A 22,708-nucleotide genomic window follows, 5' to 3' on the forward strand; every position below is an offset into this window, starting at 1 on the left:
CCAGGACCAGGTAGGGTCTCATGTGCAAATACGGTTGCCAGGTTTTGATCTCCATGGGAAAGAAAGGGAGTGTTGGCTTCATCAAAAGGAGATAAAATGAGTTGGCAGACCCTTTGAAGGTAACCCCTTTACAGATAGAATCAATTCAGTTCACTTGAAGACACATATAGATATAGCCTATAGTTTTTCTAAAACTTCAGTACTTTGCTGAAACTTTTCTATGTAAGACATTAAAAAATATTGGGCCATATCATTTAGGAAATTTAGCACAGAGGGCAATGTGTATCCGGGAAAGAACAAAGACTTAATGGAATGACAGATTGGAGTTCCATTTTTGGTTCCTACATTTAGCATGTTAGGGGAGGGATAATGATACCTACCCCACAGGTGTTCTGATAGTTAATAACACTATACATATACTGACTAGGCTAATGTACAGTTCATGTTAATAATCAATACATGAAGCTATTATTACTCTCTTTGTATTTAGTATGATTTGGAATCACATAATCAACAGCATGATTTCAAATGAAGGATAGATAGGTTGTTGGCTCAAGAAGGGCTCCTTTGTGACAGCCCTTTGAAAATAGAGAAATGAATATTTTTTCTTCAAGTTAAATTGCAAAAGTGGTTCAAAATGAAACAGAGAGGTATACAGAGTCAATTTAAAGCAGTCTTCCCCAAACTGTTCTTCCACAAGTTGGTGATAATCTGCACAATACCTAAAGTATTATTTAATGTTTTCAGTTAAGTTAGCCTTATATCAATTCACCATTTAAAAGTATTTAACTTCATCTTTGATGAAGTCTTAGGGCTCAGGTGGCAAACAATCTGCCTGCACTGTGGGAGGCCCAGGTTCAATCCCTGGGTTGGGAAGATCCCCCGGAGAGGGAAATGGCTACCCACTCTAGTATTCTTGCCAGGAGAATTCCATGGACAGAGAAGCTTGGCAGGCCACAGTCCATGGGTCACAAAGAATTGGACACAACTAACCTCAGATATGCAGATGACACCACCCTTATGGCAGAAAGTGAAGAGGAACTAAAAAGCCTCTTGATTAAAGTGAAAGAGGAGCGTGAAAAAGTTGGCTTACAGCTCAACATTCGGAAAACTAAGATCATGGCATCTGGTCCCATCACTTCATGGCAAATAGATAGGGAAACAGTGGAAACAGTGTCAGACTTTATGGCAGAAAGTGAAGAGGAACTAAAAAGCCTCTTGATTAAAGTGAAAGAGGAGAATGAAAAAGTTGGCTTAAAGCTCAACAATCAGAAAACTAAGATCATGGCATCTGGTCCCATCACTTCATGGGAAATAGATAGGGAAACAGTGGAAACAGTGTCAGACTTTATTTTTTTGGGTTCCAAAATCACTGCAGATGGTGATTGCAGCCATGAAATTAAAAGACTCTTACTCCTTGGAAGGAAAGTTATGACCAACCTAGACAGCATATTTAAAGCAGAGACATTACTTTACCAACAAAGGTCTGTCTAGTCAAGGCTATGGTTTTTCCAGTAGTCATGTATGGATGTGAGAGTTGGACGGTGAAGAAAGCTGAGCACCGAATTGATGCTTTTGAACTGTGGTGTTGGAGAAGACTCTTGAGAGTCTCTTGGACTGCAAGGAGATCCAACCAGTCCTGGGTGTTCATTGGAAGGACTGATGGTGAAGCTGAAATTCCAATACTTTGGCCACCTGATGCGAAGAGTTGACTCATTGGAAAAGACCCTGATGCTGGGAAGGATTAGGGGCGGGAGGAGAAGGGGACAACAGAGGATGAGATGGCTGGATGGCATCACCGACTCAATGGACATGAGTTTGTGTAGACTCTGGGAGTTGGTGATGGACGGGGGGGCCTAGTGTGCTGCAATTCATGGGGTCGCAAAGAGTCGGACACGACTGAGCGACTGAACTGAGCAACTATACTACTACTAACCTCATCTTTGTAATACTATTTTTGAAATTAAGATTTGGTACATAGGTTTTTAATCTTTTCCAATAACCATATCATAAATACATAATTATGCATGTAAAAAAGTCCTCTTTTTTTTTTACCCCGTAACACGAACTTGTGGAAACACTGACTTTACAAAATGAAAATGACTCCAAGGCTATAAAACTCACCTATACCTGAATGAAGATTTTACTGTATTTGTTGTTATTGTTCAGTCACTAAATCATGTCCTGCTTGTGTCCTCCTTTGTGACCCTATGAACTGTAGCACAACAGGCTTCACTGTCCTTCATTATCTCCTGCAGTTTGCTCAAACTCATGTCCATTGAGTTGGTGATAGCATCCAAACATCTCATCCTCTGTTGTCCTCTTCTCTTCCTTACCTCAGTCTTTCCTAGAATCAAAGTCTTTTCCAGTGAGTCAGTTCTTGCATCAGGTGGCCAGAGTATTGGATCTTCATCTTCAGCATCAGTTCTTCCACTGAATATACAGGGTTGATTTCCTTTAAGATTTACTGGTTTGATTTTCTTGCTGTCCAAGGGACTCTTAAGAATCTTCTTCAGCACCACAGTTTGAAAGCATCAATTCTTTGTCACTCAGCCTTCTTTATGGTCCAGCTCTCACATCAGTACATGACTACTGGAATAACCATGCTGCTGCTGCTGCTGCTGCTACATCGCTTCAGTCGTGTCCGACTCTGTGCAGCCCCACAGATGGCAGCCCACCAGGCTCCACCGTCCCTGGGATTCTCCAGGCAAGAATACTGGAGTGGGTTGCCATTTCCTTCTCCAGTGCATGAAAGGGAAAAGTGAAAGTGAAGTCGCTCAGTCGTCCGACTCTTAGCGACCCCATGGACTCTAGCCTACCAGGCTCCTCTGTCCATGGGATTTTCCAGGCAAGAGTACTGGAGTGGGGTGCCATTGCCTTCTCCTGGAATAACCATAGTTTTTACTATATGGACCTTTGCCGGCAAAGTGATATCTCTGCTTTTAAAATACGCTGTTTAGGTTTGTCATAGCTTTCCTTGCAAGGAGCAAGTGTCTTTTAATTTCATGGCTGCAGTCACTGTCCCCAGTGATTGTGGAGTCTAGGAAAATAAAAAATGTCACTGTTTCCACTTTTCCCCCATCTATTTGCCATAAAGTGATGCCATGATCTTAGTGTTTTGAATGTTGAGTTTTAAGCCAGCTTTTTCATTCTCCTCTTTCACCTTCATCAAGATGCTCTTGAGTTCCTCTTTGCGTTCTGCCATTAGAGTAGTATCATCTGCATATCTGAGGTCATTGTTATTTCTCCCAGCAGTTTTGATTCCAGTTTGGGATTCATCCAGCCTGGCATTTCACATGATGCACTCTGCATATAAGTTAAATAAGCAGGGTGACAATATACGGCCTTGATGTACTCCTTTCCCAATTTTGAACCAGTCCATCCACTATCATATTTCACGAAATACATTTTTCAATGAAAACAAAAAGAAGTTGGTCGACCATAGAACATAGCAGAAGTGAGTCAGTTTCTCAGTGACTGTCAACAACAGACTCATGGGTCTCTGGGTGCAGGATACCCCGCCAGACCCACGTGCTCAGCCTAACCCTTTGATGGGTTCTTTTCCTCTTGTGGAGACAGACAAATCAGCCCATTGGAGAAAACCACTTGACTTTCTGTGATTTAGGTTTATTCATTTTTAAAATAGGGATGTAACACAGTACTAAATGTATTGACTTCAGAAAGCATTAAAATAATGCCCTCAATGAAGTTCTTTTTTTTTTTTTAACTTTAAAAAAAGAAAAAAGACCCTTACTCTTACTCTGATTCATTTTGGGTAGTCAACCTGACTTGTCAGGCTACCTGAGTTACTTTTATCCTGGAAAATTAAATAAATAGGCAAGGAGGCCTTACGTGTCCATCTTAATAAGCTTTTTTAGATAACAAACAAGAACTTCATTCAGATTAAGAAGCTCTGATAGTTGATTAACCTGCACATCCTAGGGATGACCCTGGTCCAAAGTAAATTCCACACTGATATGGTTTCCTGGTGGCTAATTAACTTTCTCTAAGTATTAGGGTGCAAATGCTTCCAAGTCTTGTGCTGTATGGTACATTAAACAACCATTTCCTGAAATCCTGCTGTAAAAAATGACATTACTGACAAGGAAAATACAATAAAGAAATTCCTGGGTCTCAAAGATTTTATCACCTAACTAGGGAATTTACAAGTATACATGTGAATATTTTTCTATATTTATAAATACTTTAGCATATACATATGTATATATATGTATTTCACAATAATCTTATGTTATAGTTGACAGACTGTGTCCAGAGATTAAGTGATTGGCTGAAAGTCTGTAATGAATGGTGAATAGTGGGACTAAGACTATAGTTCAAGTCCAGGATTCTATACACTGTGGATCCAAACCACAGGAGTATCTCTAACAATGCAGATACCCAGGCCTCTCGTGTAGGTGTTCCACAGTCAGCAATTCAAGGCAGGGGCTCAGGAATCTGCATTTTAATAAAATGCCAGGTGATTCTGATACAGATCATTTGCTTTGATAAGCATCACATTCAGTTATTAAATTATTAAATGCTGCCATGAAATAATGTGAGAGCAATTTCAAAACAACACACCAACATGTTTAAAATGGTAGGGTATTAAAATGTGTCAGAATTCAGAGGGGGGATGTGGCTGGGGAAGGGAGAGACCTCTTGCGCAGGCTGGCGCTGGCTGGCTGCACAGAGGGAACATTTAGGTTATCTAGGGTTCCTGCAATGACTTAGACAATGTCTGCTCATCACTATGTTCAGCTCACACAAGAAATCCCAGGGGCATTTGCCCTGGAATTTGTCTTATTCCTTTTTTTTAAAAAAAAAGAAATAAAAACTGGACTCAAAATGTCTTAAATTAGGAAAGAATTCAGCATCAAATGTTTCTTTTTGTCCTTATATGGATTTTTCTGAAAGCTCTGTCTAAAATATCATGTTCTTTCTATGTCATATTCATTGTGAACACAGGCAACAGGATTCTGCCCTTGGATGGCTTTCAGGGGAAGAGACAGAACAAAACAACAAAACACTTTATGTTTCTTTTCAACGGCACAGATTTTTATCATGTTAGGGTCAGGGTTGAGTTCAAAATGTTGCTCATTTGGGAGTGAAGAATTTCTGTTTCTTAGATGATATGAAAAATCATAGTCAACAAAGTATAAGAAAACGCTCACAGCTACTTTATAGCGATTGTGAGTTGAGAATGATACCGATTGCATTATATTCGAGTGGACCTTTAGGCATGAATACTTACCCTTAATTCATCTCTAAACACTGAAGTAGAGGCCAGTGACTCTGGCAGGCAGGCATTTGTTCAGAAGCCTGGCTTTCAACATAGCCATCCCTGTGCACTGGGGCCAGCATGGGATTTCCCCTCAGGGAGAATGGAAAGTGGCAGGAAGTGACCTTTCAATCGGGCCATTGTCTAAGGAAATGTTCCAACCATCTTTCCCTCAGCCTGGTTGGAGTCACAGAATCAACACGTTTGTGCAGGAAGGAGGGGGTCCCATCTGTGCCCATCCTCCAAAGGGCTCTTCTTCATTTGTTATGCCCTCTTGCCTAGCATTTGCCCAGCTTGGGGAAATCTCTGTGAGTTAGCACTTAGGTGAATGGTGATTCCCGTTCCCCCAGGTCATACTTTTAAAAACTATTACTGGCTTCGTACAAGGCAGGAATATTTGCCAAGTATGGTCTATGTGATCTCTTGTGTATTCCTTAATTTTTATAATAACATGTGTTTTAAAGGGCTGATTCTTGCTGGTGTTTGACAGAAAACAACAAAATTCTGTAAGGCAATTATCCATCAATTAAAACTAAATAAATTAACATTCTAAAAATTTATTTATTTTTGGCTGTACCGGGTCTTCATTGCAGCAAGTGGGCCTTCTCTAGTTGTAATGAGCAGGCACTCCTGTCTAGTTGCCTGTATGGCCTGCTCATTGCGGTGGCTTCTGTTGTTGCAGCTCAAGGGCTCTAGGGCATGTGGGCTTCAGTAGTTGCAGCACATGAGCTTAGTTTCTCCACGGCATGTGGAAGCAAGGATCAGGAGGCTGTGTTCCCTGCATTGGCAGGCGGAATCTTAACCACTGGACCACCAGGGAAGTCTAACACGTGTTTTTTTCTTCTAGGAAGAGCTTATGTTTTGGGAGGTTATATGTCATCCCTATACTTTTGAGATCGTTCTTAATTCAGGGCTTCATACATAGCGGTCCTCAATAAATTGACAAACAAATACATTTTTCAGGGTTGATGATGACTGTCTTCCTTCTTTCCCTCTGCCCCATTCTCCAGGAAGCTTTTAGAGACTTGTCCTTAAAATGAGATCTGAGTTTACTTCTGGCATAACTGCCATGGCGCACCTTGTACAAATGCACACAAGATGGAGAGGCAAAAGTGGGTGACTGAGGCAGGGCCAGAGGGCTGGTCAAAATTATGAAGAAGGCAAGATTATGTTTAGTATCCTCCAACACCTCTGCTCATGGTCACTGTCTCCCTCTAGGTGGCCTCTGCTTTACCAGGGGAAAGCTTTTACTCACTGATGTTAGACATACACCTCATCCAAATTTGTCCTTATCTGCTATGTGTCAGAATTCACCTGTACTGTATTTCAAACACCATCTTGCCTTGCTATCTGCTAGGTGACAATGTTTGGTAATAGATGAATGAAATAAACAAGTCTTTGCTCTTGTAAGAACTAGCCAAAATGATACCCTTCTCAAGAATCAAAATGCTTTAACTCTGCTCCACATCATATGTCCTCAGGGACATGCAAGTTAAAACAACAATGAAATACATCTCTGTGCCTATTAGAATGGCCACAACCCAGATTACTGACAACAAATGCTGGAGAGGATGTGGAACAATGGGAACTGGCATTCATTGCTGGTTGGAATGCAGAATGGTAGTCACTTTGGTATATAAGTTGTCAGTTTCTTGTATAACTAAACATACTCTTCCCGTATAATCCAGCAGTTCAGTTCAGTTACTCAGTCGTGTCCAATTCTTTGTGACCCCATGAACCGCAGCATGCCAGGCCTCCCTGTCCATTAACAACTCCCGGAGTTTACCCAAACTTGTGTCCATTGAGTTGGTGATGCCATCCAACCATCTCATCCTCTGTCATCCCCTTCTCCTCCTGCCCTCAATCTTTCCCAGCATCAGGGTCTTTTCAAATGAGTTAGCTCTTCGCATCAGGTGGCCAAAGTATTGGAGTTTCAGCTTTAGCATCAATCCTTCCAATGAATATTCAGGACTGATTTCCTTTAGGATGGACTGGTTGGATCTCCTTGCAGTCCAAGGGACTCTCAAGAGTCTTCTCCAACACCACAGTTCAAAAGCATCAATTCTTCAGTGCTCAGCTATAGTCCAACTCTCACATCCATACATGACCACTGGAAAAACCATAGCCTTGACTAGATGGACCTTTGTTGACAAAGTAATGTCTCTGCTTTTTAATATGCTATCTAGGTTGGTCATAACTTTCCTTCCAAGGAGTAAGCGTCTTTTAATTTCATGGCTGCAATCACCATCTGCAGGGATTTTGGAGCCTCCAAAAATAAAGTCAGCCACTGTTTCCACTGTTTCCTCATCTATTTGCAGTTGGACTACTTCAAAGTTCACCCCAAAGAGTTAAAAATTATGTCCGCACACAAAACTGCATGTGGATGTATATAGCAGCTTTATTCATAAGTGCCAACACTTGGAAGCAACCAAGGTGTCCTTCAGTAGGTAAATGGATAAATAAAGTTTTGTATATCCAGACAATGGATGTTAACTCAGCACTAGAAAGAAGTGCGCTATTGGGCTGCTTCTAATGGAGAAAAATTAAGCACATATGATTAAGTGAAAGACACCAACCTGAAAAGCTATGTACTGTATGACTCAAACTAGATGACATTCTGAAAAAGGTGAAACTGTGGAGACAGTGAAGAGATCAATGGTTGCCAGGGGCTAGCGGGGCGAGGACAGGCAGAGCACGGAATCTAGGGCAGAAAAACTACTCTATGATATTATAATGGTAGATACTTGTCATTAAACATGTGTGCAAACACACGGAGTGTGTAGCTCCAAGAGTGAACCCTAATGTGCGCCATGGACTTTGGGTGACTCTGCTGTGTCATCGTAGGTTCATCAGCTGTACAAATGTGTCACTGTGTTTGGGAAGGTTGATAATGGGGAGGCTTATGCAAGGGTGGGGTCAGGAGGTGTGGCAATCTTATATCACTGTGAACCTAAAACTGCTCTAAAAGGTAAGGTCTGTTAAAAATTGCCCTCACTCAGTTTAAAGGCTCTTTAGAAGTCATGCTAAGTTTATCGATTTGTTCTTACAGTCTCTGAACTATACTCCTTCTTTTATGTTTGCATCGTTGCTGTCCTCATTCTGGCAGAAGCTTCCAAAGTGGTTTTCTTGCCTCCTCTCTTCTCTCAGCAGCCCATCCTATGATCTGTTGCCAAATTAATCTCTTTAAAGCATCTCTTTTATCATGTCCCTCTTTGGCTAAAATCGCCCTCCTTGACCTCGATTGTTTACATTGCCTGGATGGCAGACATAAAGCGTGTCGGCCACCTCTTGCTCCTTCCTCGTGGTAGACGTTAATGATCAGTCATGCTTTGTTTCCCTAAGAGCCAGTGGCCTCAGCAGCCTCAACACAGTCCTCCTGAACCACGGTCAGTCTCTGGGAGATAGTTCTTCAGATGAAACTTCTTCCCCTGGACCACAACAGCAAATTCAAAGTGAAAGTCCACATCCAGTGAACCTAACATAAGCTGATCCCAGTCTGACTTCCATTACGTGTGGGTAGAAAATATTCCTGCTGTGCTCTGGCAGAATTCAGAACCCAACTGTTTGCCGAACATGCTCGTCTGTACAGACTCTGGGACCACTCTTTCTGAAACTTCCCTGCTAGTTATGTTCACCTTCCTTCTTTTGTTTGGTCCAGATAGGCTCGCATTTCAGGGCTCAGCATGCATGCGTGTGTGCCCAGTCACTTCAGTCATTTCTGACTCTTTGCAACCCTGTGGACCATAGCCTGCCAGGTTCCTCTGTTCATGGGATTCTCCAGTCAAAAATACTGGAGTGGGTTGTCATGCCCTTCTCCAGGGGATCTTTCCGACCCAGGGATCGATTCTGCGGCTCTTACGTCTTGTCTTCTGCATTGGCAGGTGGGTTCTTTACCACTAGCGCCACCAGGAAGCCCTCCCCCCATACATGTATGCATACCTTTCCACTGTTCCTCATACCATAGAATAAAATGTTACTGCAAATGAGATGGTACAGTACGGTAATAATTCTCAAACGGCAACTGGGAACTCCTGTAACTTTCAGTTAAAACAATGTAGTTAACATTTTTGTTTTGTAGTTAGCATGTATTAAGAATTTATTTTCCATCTGGGACTGTGCTAAGTAAGGGTTTACACACAGGTTCTTGTTGAATCTCTACAACCACCACTGAAGCAGAGACTATCCTACCTTCAAATTGAAAGTGGGGAAAAAGGAGGCACAGAGAGCTTATGCAGCATGCCCAAGGACACCCAGCTGGTAGACCGTGGAACGGAGATTTCTACCCAGCTGTCTGCTGCAGACTTTGGGGCCTTTATGCTTCATCACAAGTATATAGCCTTCTTCATGGAAATCCTTTTCATCCCCCCAAGATTGATTTGGGGGGATAAAAAGCAAGACTGCTTCCAGACTTTCAGTGAGTAACATGAAATATCAAAGGAAAATAATAAATGTCAGAATGCTTCAGAAGAAATGTGATTGCTGGGTTTGTCATAAGTGAGCAGATGATGCTTAGTGATTGGACTGGTATTTCATCAGCAGAAATATGATAATGGCAACAGACTAAAGGGGTCCAATAGAGAAAGGAAGTATTGGAGGCCACAGGGTGGTAGATCTGAAGAAAATAAGAGGAAAGGGCTGAAAGCCTTCTAGAATGTACTGTCACAGACAAAAAAAGGAGAAAGAGTAGATAGCCTGTTTTAAATAAGAACATTCTAAAGAGGAGGGGCTTCCCAGGAGGCGCTAGTGGTAAAGAACCCGCCTGCCAATGCAGGAGACGTGAGAGATGCGGTTCGATCCCTGAGTTGGGAAGATCCCTTGGAGGAGGGCATGGCAACCCACGCCAGTATTCTTGCCTGGAGAATCCCATGGACAGAAGTGCCTGGTGGGCTACAGTCCATAGGGTCACAAAGAGTCAGACATGATTTAACACGCACACACGCATGCTAAAGAAAACCCACAGTGAGAAAATGGGTGATATGAGGTGACCTTCTCGGACAGCTTAACAGTATAGTTTATACCCCATATCTCTTATACTAGTAAAACCAGTGTTACCTAAACTTGTTTGCTAAATGGCGATGACCAAGAAGCCAGAGAGAACTGGGGACAGAAATTGGAAGCCATGAGTCCTCTCTTTGTGGGAGAGAGCCTTTAAGTTTTCATTTTTTGGCATTTACACTTAGCAGAGAAACTTGAGATGAACCGCAGTTGTCAAATGAACGAGAACTGGGTTGAACCTCCCAGTTTTGTCTCTTACCACAAGCCCTCAAAAGTCCTCCTATATAGGATTGGTCCTAGACACAGCTCTTACTGGGAAGGAAAGGTGAGGACAGGCCTCCTCGTCTCTGTGCTCTGTAGTTTTAATTGAGCCTCAAGTGAATTTCCTTAGAAGTCAATGGCGGCTCCGTGTCCCAGAAGGGACAGGGGAAGTGTGTGAAACGAGAGGTGGGACCATTATTCCCAGAACTCTTCTGACTTCTTTTTAGACCCTGGTCAAGGATAGAGCTGTTTGTTGTAATAAAATATACAGTAGCAGGAAGTTGAAATGGAGGTTATACTAAAAAAAAAACCCACAAAACAACAGCAAAATGCTAATTTTAGATCCATTCAAAACCCAGAGAAGAAAAAAAAAATCAATGTTTACAAAATTAAGATTAATGGGCTGCCAAAATTCAACTCATTAGTTAGCAACACTACAACGTAGTGATGAAGTTTGTGCTGGTTGGACTTATAGGGAATTAAAACTATATAATTGGGAATTCCTGTCCCTTTGCATTTAGCTTAATGATTATGGACTTTTCTACTGGAAGAACCAGTAGGCAATGAGTGGGTCTAAAAATCCCTACCTAAGAATTTACCCACTTCACTTGACATAGAGGAGGGGTCTTGTCAGAATATATTGAGTGCTGAAGATCATGGTTATTATAGCTTAAAAGCTTTTACAGATATTGATCCAGACACTAGAGTGTTCCTCCTTGTGTAGATAAAATACTCCCAGAGACTTCAAGGAAGTGCACCTGGAAAAGGCAGACGAATATGGAGACTTTTCTTTTTGACAAATATGGAGCTCTTTTCCTCCCACTGGGAAGTAATGCATTGAGATTAGGGCTGTGGAAGTTCTCAGGGTGGATTTGGACTGGTCTTGTGTGATTGTGGATAAAGGTCTTGCCTTATTCAATATCTCCATGCAGGAGGTGGGCATATGGCAGGTCAGCCTGGGGGGATAATTGGAGAACAAAATGAAAGGACAGAGTGTGTTTATAATGCTCAGCTGAGATAACACATGCAGAAATCCCTAGCTTAGTGTCTGGCACAAAATAAGGACTGAAATGTTCATTTGCTGTTTCTATGGTTGTAGTCATATTTATTCATTTCAGTCCAACTTTTAGAGTTGCTTTCTTGTCTTACCAAGAAATCGCAAATTAACCTTCTGACTGGGTGATCAATGTATCAGTGTTTCATGTGGGTCTTTGTTTCATGCAAACTAGCAATGGCCTGTGAAATCTCTTGATGTTAGAAAAGAGTGGTGAATGTGTATCTTTAAAAATTCCCTCTTAGGTCCTACGACATGTAAATTTGGGATCCCTGAGTCTGATCTCTCCACCTTATATCTGCACAGAAGTTAGCAGTTGGTCTTCAAAAGGGCAAAGGGGAGCACACATCCCTTCATAGAATCCTTGCAGATGGAAGGCCTTAGAAATCCTCTGGCTTCATGTTCATGTGAAGAAACAATGTTTCCCGGCCACAAAACCCGGTGAATGGCCAAGAAGGGATTACAGGCCAGCTCTTTTGATTTCTGGGCCAGTATTCTCTTTTCTCATTAGAGGATCAGAGATTTTTGTTTCTTGTCTAGGTTTTCTGAATAGCCTTCTCAGGCCATGTAAATTGTATGCTGGATCAAACATAAGTCATGCCGAAAGGAAAGCTTCCCTCACAGGAGAGAGGTCAGCGGGAGTGAGTGCATTTTTATTGCAGCATTCCCAAGCCCACTTGCTGTCTCAGCCTTGCCCAGAAGGACAGACAGCAGGGCATGGTTAAGGCATCTATAGCTGGTCCCTCTGGGGGCTGCCCTGTAACCACAGGTGTGGTTTTCCTTACACAGTTACCAGGAGACTGTGCTGAGTGGCAGCCACCTTCCCTTGAGGGGTTGACAAAGATGGGAGAGGACAACTTAAGATACTGGCGAGCAAAATGCGAATTCTGGCAATACTGTTCTCTTTCTTTCCCTATTGCTGTCTGCCCTTGCTTCTGAGGATGCTACATTCAGGAAGATTATTCCCTACACCTACTCCCTCAGTGTATGTTTGCACTTGTGTGGGGAGGAGACAGAGTGATGCTGCTTTCACGAAATTCCTGTATGTTTTAAGCAGAGATTGGAGGATTTAGCTGGGAGAAGTGAAGAATGCATCCATGGAAGAATAAATAAGAACTCGAGCTAAAAATAATTTCGGGTTGTTAATCATTATAAAGCTGATTAATTTAAAAGAAGTTAAAAGAGCAGATAGGATCCTGAATAGCTACAGCGTCACAGAATATTTGAGACCACAGTTTCTAGTCACTGGATGTTACCAGAAGAGTTAATTAGCCCAAACTGTGGCTGCTGGTTGCTTTAGCTGTCTTCAACTTGAAGTGCTTTTTTTTTTAATAAGTTTTAAAGCTAATTAGAATACACCTGGGATTCATGGCTAAAGCCAATAGAGTTCCCCCCAGGGGGTTATATATATATATATATATATATATATATATATGTATGTATGTATGTGTGTGTGTGTGTGTGTGTGTATGTGTGTGTGTGATTTTAAAAAGGGAAAGTGTCAGAGGAAAAACATAATCTTTAGATTCAGAAAAAAGAAATAGCATAACTATTTCAACTCAGCAGACCACAAGGCTAAACAAGCTTTGGCTGGAATTGAATGCTGTGTGCTTCTGTTCAGAGCCGAGGATGCTTCCCAGATGTGTCTGGGGGACTACCTGCCTCACTCTTATTTATCATCAGCCCGAACACAGAATGTGGTGTTGCTGGCTGGTAATCTGGAAATGGCCTGTTTATTTTTACAGATCTGTAGGAGAGATTCAATAGTTGTAAAGGATGGGAGGGTGTAAAGCAGCTTGGAACTCACAACAAAGAAAACCAGGAGGGAAAAAATTAGATAAAACAACTTATGACCACGGGATCTTTTCCTTGTGTCTGTTGGACAGCGATGCCAAATGGATTTTCTGGTTTCAAAGAAAAGCCAGTTCTTCCTCCCCACTCTGTAGCCCGTGGTCTTAGAACATCCAGAGGCCATTAAAAAAAAAAAAAAATTAAAACACCTTAGTGTTCTTTCAGAGCCTATAGGACTGATTCCTTTGTGAGTTTCATAAAGAAAAGAAACTCCCCCCAGAGCTGCATAGGCTTGTGGTTCTCTGTTTTTCCCAGGCTTTTCTGGAAAACATCCCTCAGATTAAAGCTCAATAAGAGGCTGGAGAAAGAGGATTCTCCAGTGCACGGCAGGCACATGTCACTGTTCAGTTCCTGATTCCACTGAAAAGTTATGCCTGAGGTGAGCCTGGGTTCTCCCTGAGACCACCTGTCTGCTTTCTGGAATATGTAAGAGCTGATTTCCAGTTGAGTTCTCTGGAGGACCAAAGCTTGTTTACTGCAACTCAGCGCTATCTAATAGAGTCAGGGGTGGAGGAAATTTGGGGGAAATATTTTACATTTTTCCCATCTTCAGGAAACAAACTAATAAGCTCCAGTGCCCAATACCCAGAGGAGGATCAGACATGGGCATGTGGTAGCAGTTTAGTCACTAAGTTGTGACAGACTCATTTTGACCCAATGGACTGTAGCTGGCCAGGCTCCTCTGTCCATGGAGTTCTCCAGGCAAGAATACTGGAGTGGGTTGCCATGTCCTTCGCCAGGGGGTCTTCCTGACCCAGGGATCGAACCTGTGTCTCCTGCATTGTGGGCGGTCTCTTTACTGACTGAGCCACCAGGGAAAGAGATGTGGGTATAGAATGCTGGGACTTGGGGCTTGAGAAGGATAGCTGGAGTCAGAACTTGGGTCTCTTGGCTTCTCATTTTATGCTTTTCCACCAGTGAGGTGCCACGTGCCACATGAGGCTGCACGTGAGTCAGGAAGGAGCGCCGAACGGTGCCATACTGTGGAACAGCGCTGCTTTGGGCAAGCACAGTGGGGTTTGTATATAGTAGACTTTCCCCAGGTCGGGAGGGAGTTAGGGGAAGGCAGAGTGTGTTTATCAGCTGGGTCTTTTGCTCCTCTGCTTACCCCACCCCAGAATGAGGCATGTGGCTGTTCCCTGGCTGGGGGAGTGTTTGGGGTGGGGGACCACCCAGGCTGCCCGGCCCTCTGTGACCACTGTCATCACCGCAAGCAGCGGGGCGGGGAGAAGGGGCTGGCTTTGAAGTTCAGGGACGGAGGACCCGGGCTATTTTGGGTTTGGTCTGAGGTAACTCACACAGTGTGTAACCCCTCCCCCAGTATTTGCATACAGGAGACCTCAACCTCCACTGGCTACGTTAAAAACGAAAAAAAAAAACAAAACACCAATCACAGAAAATAACCTGCATCGTGGGTCTGCTGCCGTCCTAGTTTTTTCTTGCTGCCCACCGAGGTGCTGGTGGCTGAGGGCTGGGGTTTTGTAATTGTCTGTGAATATTAGACCTCTGCACCAACTGAAGGGTAGCGGTTTATTTCCCATTCAGGCTCTGCAGGAAATGCTGGCCGTTCTTCACAGGATGCCAGCCACGTGAAGCTTTCCAAATTTTCCGGAAGTGGCAATCCTAATTTGTCAGGAAATTTGCCACAAAGTGTAGTAGACCCAACAGCCTGTGGACCTGTAGCAATTTGAATGTAATTGACGGAATCAGCTTCCCACTGCTTGCGAGCTCTGTGACCTTGGGAAAATCCTAACCTCCCAGACTCAGTTCCCTTATCTGTAAAATGGGGCTAATGCTGCCTGCCTCAGACACACTGAGGTAAGGCTGTAAGCGTAGTGCTTGGCTTACAGTACTAATGGGCAAACGCTGATTCCTCCTACTTGTTAGGTAGGTGGCTTCATTATTACATGAAGCCTTTTTGTGAGAGTGGCTCTTAATATGTGGAAGTCGTTGAAAGTCCAGCCAAGCTTAAGACCAACCAAAGGGATATGGTTTGGCTCTATTAGCTAAGCTCTGAGCCAAGCCGTCCAAAAGGATTGAACACACATTAGGAGAAAAAAGTATATTAAGTGATGAGGTGGGTGTGACTGAGAACCATGAAGAATCAATGCCACAATATTATTATTGGTTTGGCTCTTCCTCATTTGTAAACACTGAGCCTGGTTTGAGTGGTTCAATTTCAGCCTCATTGACAGGTTCTTCATTTTATTTTTAAGATCTTGGGCATATTAGGGAAAAGATGTACATGTCTTGTGCTCTATTTTTTGTCACTCTGCACTATGCTCATGCATACTCTGTGTATCTTTGTCCTGTATTTTATGAATCATCTCCAGGCTTTTGATCTAATAAGCATTGTGTTTTTCAAGTCAATTACAGCTTGAGATTGAATTAGAGGACAAATAATGAAGTGGCTTTACCACAAAGTCTTGGGAACTCAGAGAATGGAAGCTTTGCCCTGTTCTTTCTTTCCCCTGGATCTGCTCCATGAGGTTAGTGGGGACCAGGAGCAAGGCTGTCCTCTGCACTCATTGGGGTTCTTTGAGAAAGCACAATATTCTGATGAAAGAAATCTCCAACATCCTTTAAGGAAGAAACATTGTGACTGTGTTATTCTAGCGCCGTCTTCTTTGCATCAATATTTGGGAAAAAGAGACGCAGCAATGATCCTGACTTTGCAGAAAACTGAGGCAGTGTCTCTGACCATTGAAGAAATATAACAAGGTGGAGAGGGACAAAAGTGAAGACCAGGTATCATTCTGAGAAATTTGAAAAAAAAATTGAGTGTTTTTCTAGAATATTTCTTTTTCATGCCTATAGTCAATTTTCTCTAGTTTATAGTGCTTATCTTTTGCTTTCCAGAGGGTTTAATACCTTATATCTGTGAATAGATTTTTGTGGGGGCAGTTTCTTTTTATGTTCATTTGTTTAGTGTCTATGATCCATGCCTGGCCTTTATTGAATTCTGTAATAGATTCCTGGATAAGAGAAATTTTTGACCGATTGCAAACAAATACTCTCTGTATTATTGTGGGAGTTTTTCCAGACCCCTCAGTCCTTGAATTCTAAACACACTAGCACATCTTTTAGATGTTCACAATTCTGTATGTTAAATCCCTCTACTCATGCTTCTTAACATGCTTTAAAATTACTTTTTTACAAGCAGAAAGCTTGTCTAACTGTTCTTCTCCTCTCATAAGATTCACAACTTTCTTCAAATCTTTTGTTTTTATTTTTAGAGGTGATTTAACATATCATATAACTTGTAAGTATCAGGCCAACTCATCCATCTTGTTTCAGTTTAGAAAAATGTTAGCACCAAGTTCCCTTGCTGCCAAAGCATAGATTTCATGCTGTTCCATAGTCGTTCCTAGCAAGGGGAGAATATGCGCTCAATTGCCAACACTCCACCGGGACTCTTGACAAAGGAATTTTATTATGCCCACTTCTAGTTGGACGCAATGAAGCTTTTGCCAGGAGCAAGGCAGTGGCTACTGCTCATGCTCCAGAATTGCTGTGTGGTCAGGTCAGGACTTTTTTTCTTAATACTTGCTAGTTCAGACTTTCTTGTGGGTTTGTGTGTGGGAGGCAAGGCAGGCACCGTGTGTCAAGGAGAGGCCCTCTCCTTCTTGTGTAGGGAAATTACTGCCACATGAAGGCAGGGCAGGAAGCCAAGGACTATCCCCAGAGCCTTCGACATCAAATAATTTGCCCCCTCTCCTGTGTGAAGTAATACCTGTGCTAGAGCAAGAGAGTTGTACTCCTGGAATGCCAGCTCCCCACTGCCCTTTAGAGCTCACAAGTTCAAAGTCAGGCATCTATAGATGCTGCACTAAGTCATGTATTGTAACCAGATTGCCTGCAGAAACCGAAACAGTAAAAAAGAGTGTTTAACTTGCCCGTGTATGAGAGGTTACCGGTTTAAGTTAGGAGTGAATGTTCCATCAAATCTAGTCATCCTTTCTTGGGCATACAGAATCGTTTTAGTAGGAATTGTAACTAGTACTACTAATTCCATGTGAATTGCATGTTCCTATCAAAACTGAGAAGAACCCAGTTCTACTATTAGTGTCCTTCAGGGGATGGTAAAAGTCCAAATTCCTTTCAGAAATATACCCATATGTGTGGTGAAGACTGACCAGATCAAAGATCTTTGACACCAGTTTCAGAGGACTAGCCGTGTTAAACATAGGCTTAATACCTGAAAATAGAATAAATACAGAGATAATTATACACAATAATTATAGCTGAGGGTTATATTTTACAGAATAGCTAGTTAATAAACTCAGCAGTTAAATTGGATCAAACTCACCAACTATTTATATGTGAAAATAATCACATATTTGAAAATAATCCCTCCTGGTAGGAAAATTGAAACTTTTAGTTTGGGGATTTAAGAATCATGTGCCAAATATGAACAGTATCTCCTTAGCAGAGAAATCAGACAGTTCTTACTGTCATTGTGACCAGTGCTTCCATCCTTAGGTGATTTGATTTTAAAAGCATAGAGTGCTAATAATCAGACATACTCTGCTTCACTAGAAGAATCTTGAAATTAAGGGGGAGCTGTGTAGAAGGATTTCTGCTGCTCATAGAGAATAATTTCCTCTCCCTTTGCATTATTCATTTCATGTAAATTTTGATAAAGTTCATCACTGTGATTATTATTTCATTTACCACATTTTTTGTGTTTATAGCACAATTTCCACAGTAGGATCTTTTTCCTTGTCCACATTAACATACATGTGTGTATTCCTAATGGGAAAAGGTGCCTTTTATGAAGTAGGCAGCTGACACACATCACCCTAGGTCAGTGCCTTCAGACTTTACAGCAGTTATGACCATCCTTGCCCATGATGTCTAGAAGTGGGCTTTTTAGGCCACTGTATATACCACAGAATTATGCGTCTGCATCAATAAACACCTACTGCATTTGCCTGGAGAATCCTAGGGATGGAGGAGCCTGGTGGGCTACCGTCTATGGGGGTCGCACAGAGTCGGACACGACTGAAGCGACTTAGCAGCAGCAGCAGCAGCCTATACCAGGCAGTGTCCAGATGATTTTCTATGCTCACAACTACCCTGGGACATGGGAATAATAATCCCCAGTTTTACGACTTAGATTCTTAGGTTCATTGCCTTCCTCAAAGGTACACAACTAGTATAATGGAAGAGCCAGGACTCTCAATCAGGGAATCTCTGATTGTAGAACCCATGTTCTTTCTACAGTCACATTCACTGCTGGGAATTCATCCTCCTTGAAAGAAGTCCTGGGCTTAGAAAAGACCAAAACGAGGCTATGCCTAGCTGGCATTTGTTGGGCTGCACCCCACAGGCCTGTACGCCCTGTACTTGCCCAGCCTCGAGACCAAAGGAAGAGCCCAGAGACAGTGACAGAGAAGTTGGTGGTTTATTGGATAGGGGTCTTACACATCTGAAACAGATGGGTCCTAGAGCAACACCCGCTCTGTGTATGGCAGGCAGCAGGCAGCAGGCAGGACATGACAGCAATCTTCACCACTCAAGGAAGGAGGAGGCTACCATTTGTAGGGGGAATTGACATCAGGTTGGCTTATCAGTTACCAAGGAAACCAGCAGCTGGGGCACATTTCTTATAGCTCCTCAGATTAATGACCATCATGAGGGCAGATGTTTCCCTTTAACAAACTAGCAGGTGATGCCATTCTGGCCTAAGGATTAGAACAAACACTTGCTGGGGTAGGCTGTAGGTGAAGCAGGGCCTGGTTGACCAGGGCAATGTACAAAGAGCAAGAGAATAGCCGTCTTGAATGGCCTGACCTTACAGCCTGACTCTCAAGTATCCTGACACTGCTCCATGAGCACCTTTGGACCTTCCACAGGTGATTTGGTTTTACAGATCCATATAGTTTTGGCACAGAAAAGAGGCTTCAAGGTCTGCCTAATTCCCAAGGGGCCTTCTAGCCTGTGCCTGGAAGCTGAGTAAGTTCTGTTGAGGCAGAGTCTTCCTCCTCAGGACTGCACAACTCAGAGTAAGTTTTTAATATTCAACCAGACTCCATCCCATGATGCTTCCATACAGAATAAGCCTAACATAGCTTCTGCTTAGTAGAGATATTTAAAGGGGATTTCAAATTCCTTCCTTTTTTTTTTTCCTAAGCAGTCTCAGTGCTTTTAGCCAAGCTCTATAGGATATGGTTGTATTTCCCTTATGAAGCTATATCTCTTCCCTGAATGCTATGCAGTCTTACAAGGTAGCGTTAAGATCTAAGCACAGTATATCCAGGACTGATTCAACAGTGCAGACTACAGTGGGACTGCCGCCTAGGAATTATAGAGACTGTACTTCTAAGATTACATTTGGCAGCCACATGAAGCCTTGTGATTTTAATTCTAGCTGAGCTCCCTTCACACTCTCCCTTCACCTCAACAAATGCAGGTCTCAGTTTCCAGCCAAACTCAAGAATTCTGAAATCTTGTCATAGTTTCAGGAAAGAACCCTCAGGGAAGAGAGTCAAAGTGCACATCTTTGTTTCCAGGAAGACAGACAGGGAGATGGAAGGGCAGTTCTTAGCAGAGCAGGTGTTTTTCCTTACTGTGGCACTCCACACGTGTGCCTGAGTCTTAGTGGGAATAAGGTGTGGAGTGACTGGTCAGAAGTAAATGAATAGAAATTGTACTCTCCCTGCCAAATGTCTGTGAGATATTAAGAGACAGAAGGCAGTGCTATTCCTACAGACTCAGATACCAACACAAGGATTAGTGATTTTGCTCATCTGTTAGTTCTTGCAGTACCCTGGAACATCATTCATCATGGCCAGGATGAATTTGCTGTACACAGGAGTGATTCTTCTCGTCTGCCATGTCCATTGGTGTGTGAGAAATCTACAATGGAGCCGAAAGAATTATATCTTCTCAGTCCATATTCAGAAGGTGGGGAATATATTGTGTCCTTCGGGAAATATGCGTGGGTATTATTAGCATGACAGTGGATTTACTATTCCTTTTGTGAAAATGTTAGATATAGAATAATTTTCTAAAGTGTAAGCTGAATACACAAATAGCACATTATGCTCCATTTCAATTAGTAGAGTATGTATAAAATTTGTATGGAAATATAATCAGATATTTATTTGTTGCACTCATTTTAGAAATTCATAATAGACAGCTGTAGGGTATTCAGTACTCTCTGGATCAAATTTGAATTGGTGACCTAGTTGCAAAACCCCTTGTTCCATGGTCATCAAGCACATCATTGTATTTAAATTTCTAGCACATTCAAGGGTAAAACAAATCATAATTTTATTTTTTAAAGGATTGTTTTATTCTTTTATAACAGGATGCATCCTTCAACATTTTGAGAATAAATGGAAGAAAAAGACTTAAAAGTAAAGTACCTTAAAACATCTGAATCTGAGACGTAAACAGTTTCACACCTATTTTTAAAATATGTATATTATATATATGAACTTGATCTCTTCCAAGCTGCATTTAGAGATGAGATAGGAAAGTATGTAAGCACCTGTTTTGCACTGACAAGTTTTAACTGGCATTTTATGTTGGGGGTAAAATAATTAGGCCCATTAAAAAATTGATATGTTTCTCTCCTGAAAAGTGTCTGAAATTTTTCATATTTGGACTTGCCAAAAATGCCCACATTTCCCACCACCTGAACATAAATCACGCTTATACATTCTGTGTACAGGCACTCATACACAGAAAATCCTGAAAGAGAACATTTTTGAAACATGTAGAACAAAGAAAGAGGAGGTCTCCTTTAAATGCAAAGCTGTAATTTATTAAGCGTCTTTAGAACTGATGTAAGGGGCTTCTCTCCTGTTGTTCCTCTCTTCTAGGTCTCTAAGTCCACGATGACAGGAAAATCTTCAGTGGTTCCAGAGACAAGCAGCTGGAAATCCTGCACGTTTATTTCCTAGAAGGAAGTGAGCTGATGAGGAGAGTGATCCCTTCAGAGAGATCCTGTCTTTTAAAAATGGACTCCAAATTAAGCCATATCCATTTCTGAGACCCTGAAGTGGCTCACAAAAGCCGATGTCACTTGCTTAATGTTAAGTGATTTCAAAAGCCTTAATCAGGGGAGAATAAAGGTGGGGAGGAAGATGGTGAATAAATTGTGAGCACCTACCAAGTAATGGGACATGTCTTTAATTCTTAAGCATCATGTTCTATTTCACTTTGTATTTCAATTTAAAAAAAGAAAAGAAAAATGTACCTTTTTTAAAAAGATAAATTTTTGCTATTAGTATTCAGTACTTAATATCTGAGTACAGCTCCATCATTCATTAGGTCTATGGTAGGTCACAGCCTAATTTAAAAATTCAGAACCCTAAGTCAGATCAACTCAATTGCTCAAGGCCATGTATTTGCAAGTTAGAGTAAGCACTGAAAATTTTCTGTCCTTGGACTGGTGTAGTGGGCAGTGCTGCTTTTCTGGAAGAATTTGTTCATATCTTAGATTTAACACAGTTTTGTTTATAAGTTGAAAATATTTAACTGACATCTATTCATGTAAGATAAAGTGTAAATTTAAGCAGTGATCTAGAAAATTCAGGGCAAAGTAGTTTAAATCATTTACATCTTCCTAGAGGTTCTGTTTTTGTTTTTTTGTTTTTTTTTAAATCTGAAAAAATAGGTAGTTACTCGATAGCCTTAGCTCTAAAATATACCTGACAGGTTATTTTTGTCTGTTTTTCAGAAATCACATCCATGTTTTTCACTCTCTATAGTCTTTAGCAAAATGAATCAAAGCCACTCTGTACCCAAAGCTAATACGAGTGTTGTCTTTTTTTTTTTTTTTTAACATTGCAAGGCTTTACCTCAAGTGCTATGCAGTAAATTTACAGGGAAAGAAAAAATTTATTAAATTATAACTGAGAGGAGATGACTTTTTTTTTTTTACATAGCAAACAAAAAATTCCTTCATGAAAGGCTATAAAACCCATATTATTTACCAAAGAGACCTTTCCTGTCTCCCAGGTAAACACTTACAGTGTGTAGACTTGTGTAAATACATATTTAGGAGTGGCTAAATATGGCGAGGTATTTTTAAAGGCATATTTACAAAGCTGAATACATATATTGGCATTTTGGTATGTGTAAACTGTGTATGCCGCTCTGCTGTCTATTCAGAATCCTAGCAGGGCGCTGGGAGATACACCTTGGATACAGGGACTGAGTTTCAAAACATTCATCTTTAATCAAAATTACTAAGGACAGGCCCTTAAGTCATCTGAAAAGGGTGAAAATTTTCAGCTAATGGAGTTCAAGTC

The 22,708-nt window shown here is 41.7% G+C and overlaps 1 long non-coding RNA gene across 1 annotated transcript in view; it reads left to right on the forward strand.

Moving 5' to 3' along the window:
• Window positions 1-21,563, forward strand: part of LOC145511505 (uncharacterized) — a 151,612-nt gene extending 130,049 nt beyond the window's left edge. Inside the window, exons 3-4 of the long non-coding RNA XR_014057904.1 lie at window positions 20,202-20,351; window positions 21,275-21,563. This is a non-coding gene — a long non-coding RNA (uncharacterized LOC145511505). The remainder of the gene's footprint in view (window positions 1-20,201; window positions 20,352-21,274) is intronic.
• Window positions 21,564-22,708: the final 1,145 nt, after the last annotated feature.

The sequence above is a fragment of the Giraffa tippelskirchi genome, chromosome 6 (assembly GCF_054371585.1).
Source record: "Giraffa tippelskirchi isolate mGirTip1 chromosome 6, T2T-mGirTip1v1.2.pri, whole genome shotgun sequence".
Lineage (NCBI taxonomy): Eukaryota > Metazoa > Chordata > Mammalia > Artiodactyla > Giraffidae > Giraffa > Giraffa tippelskirchi.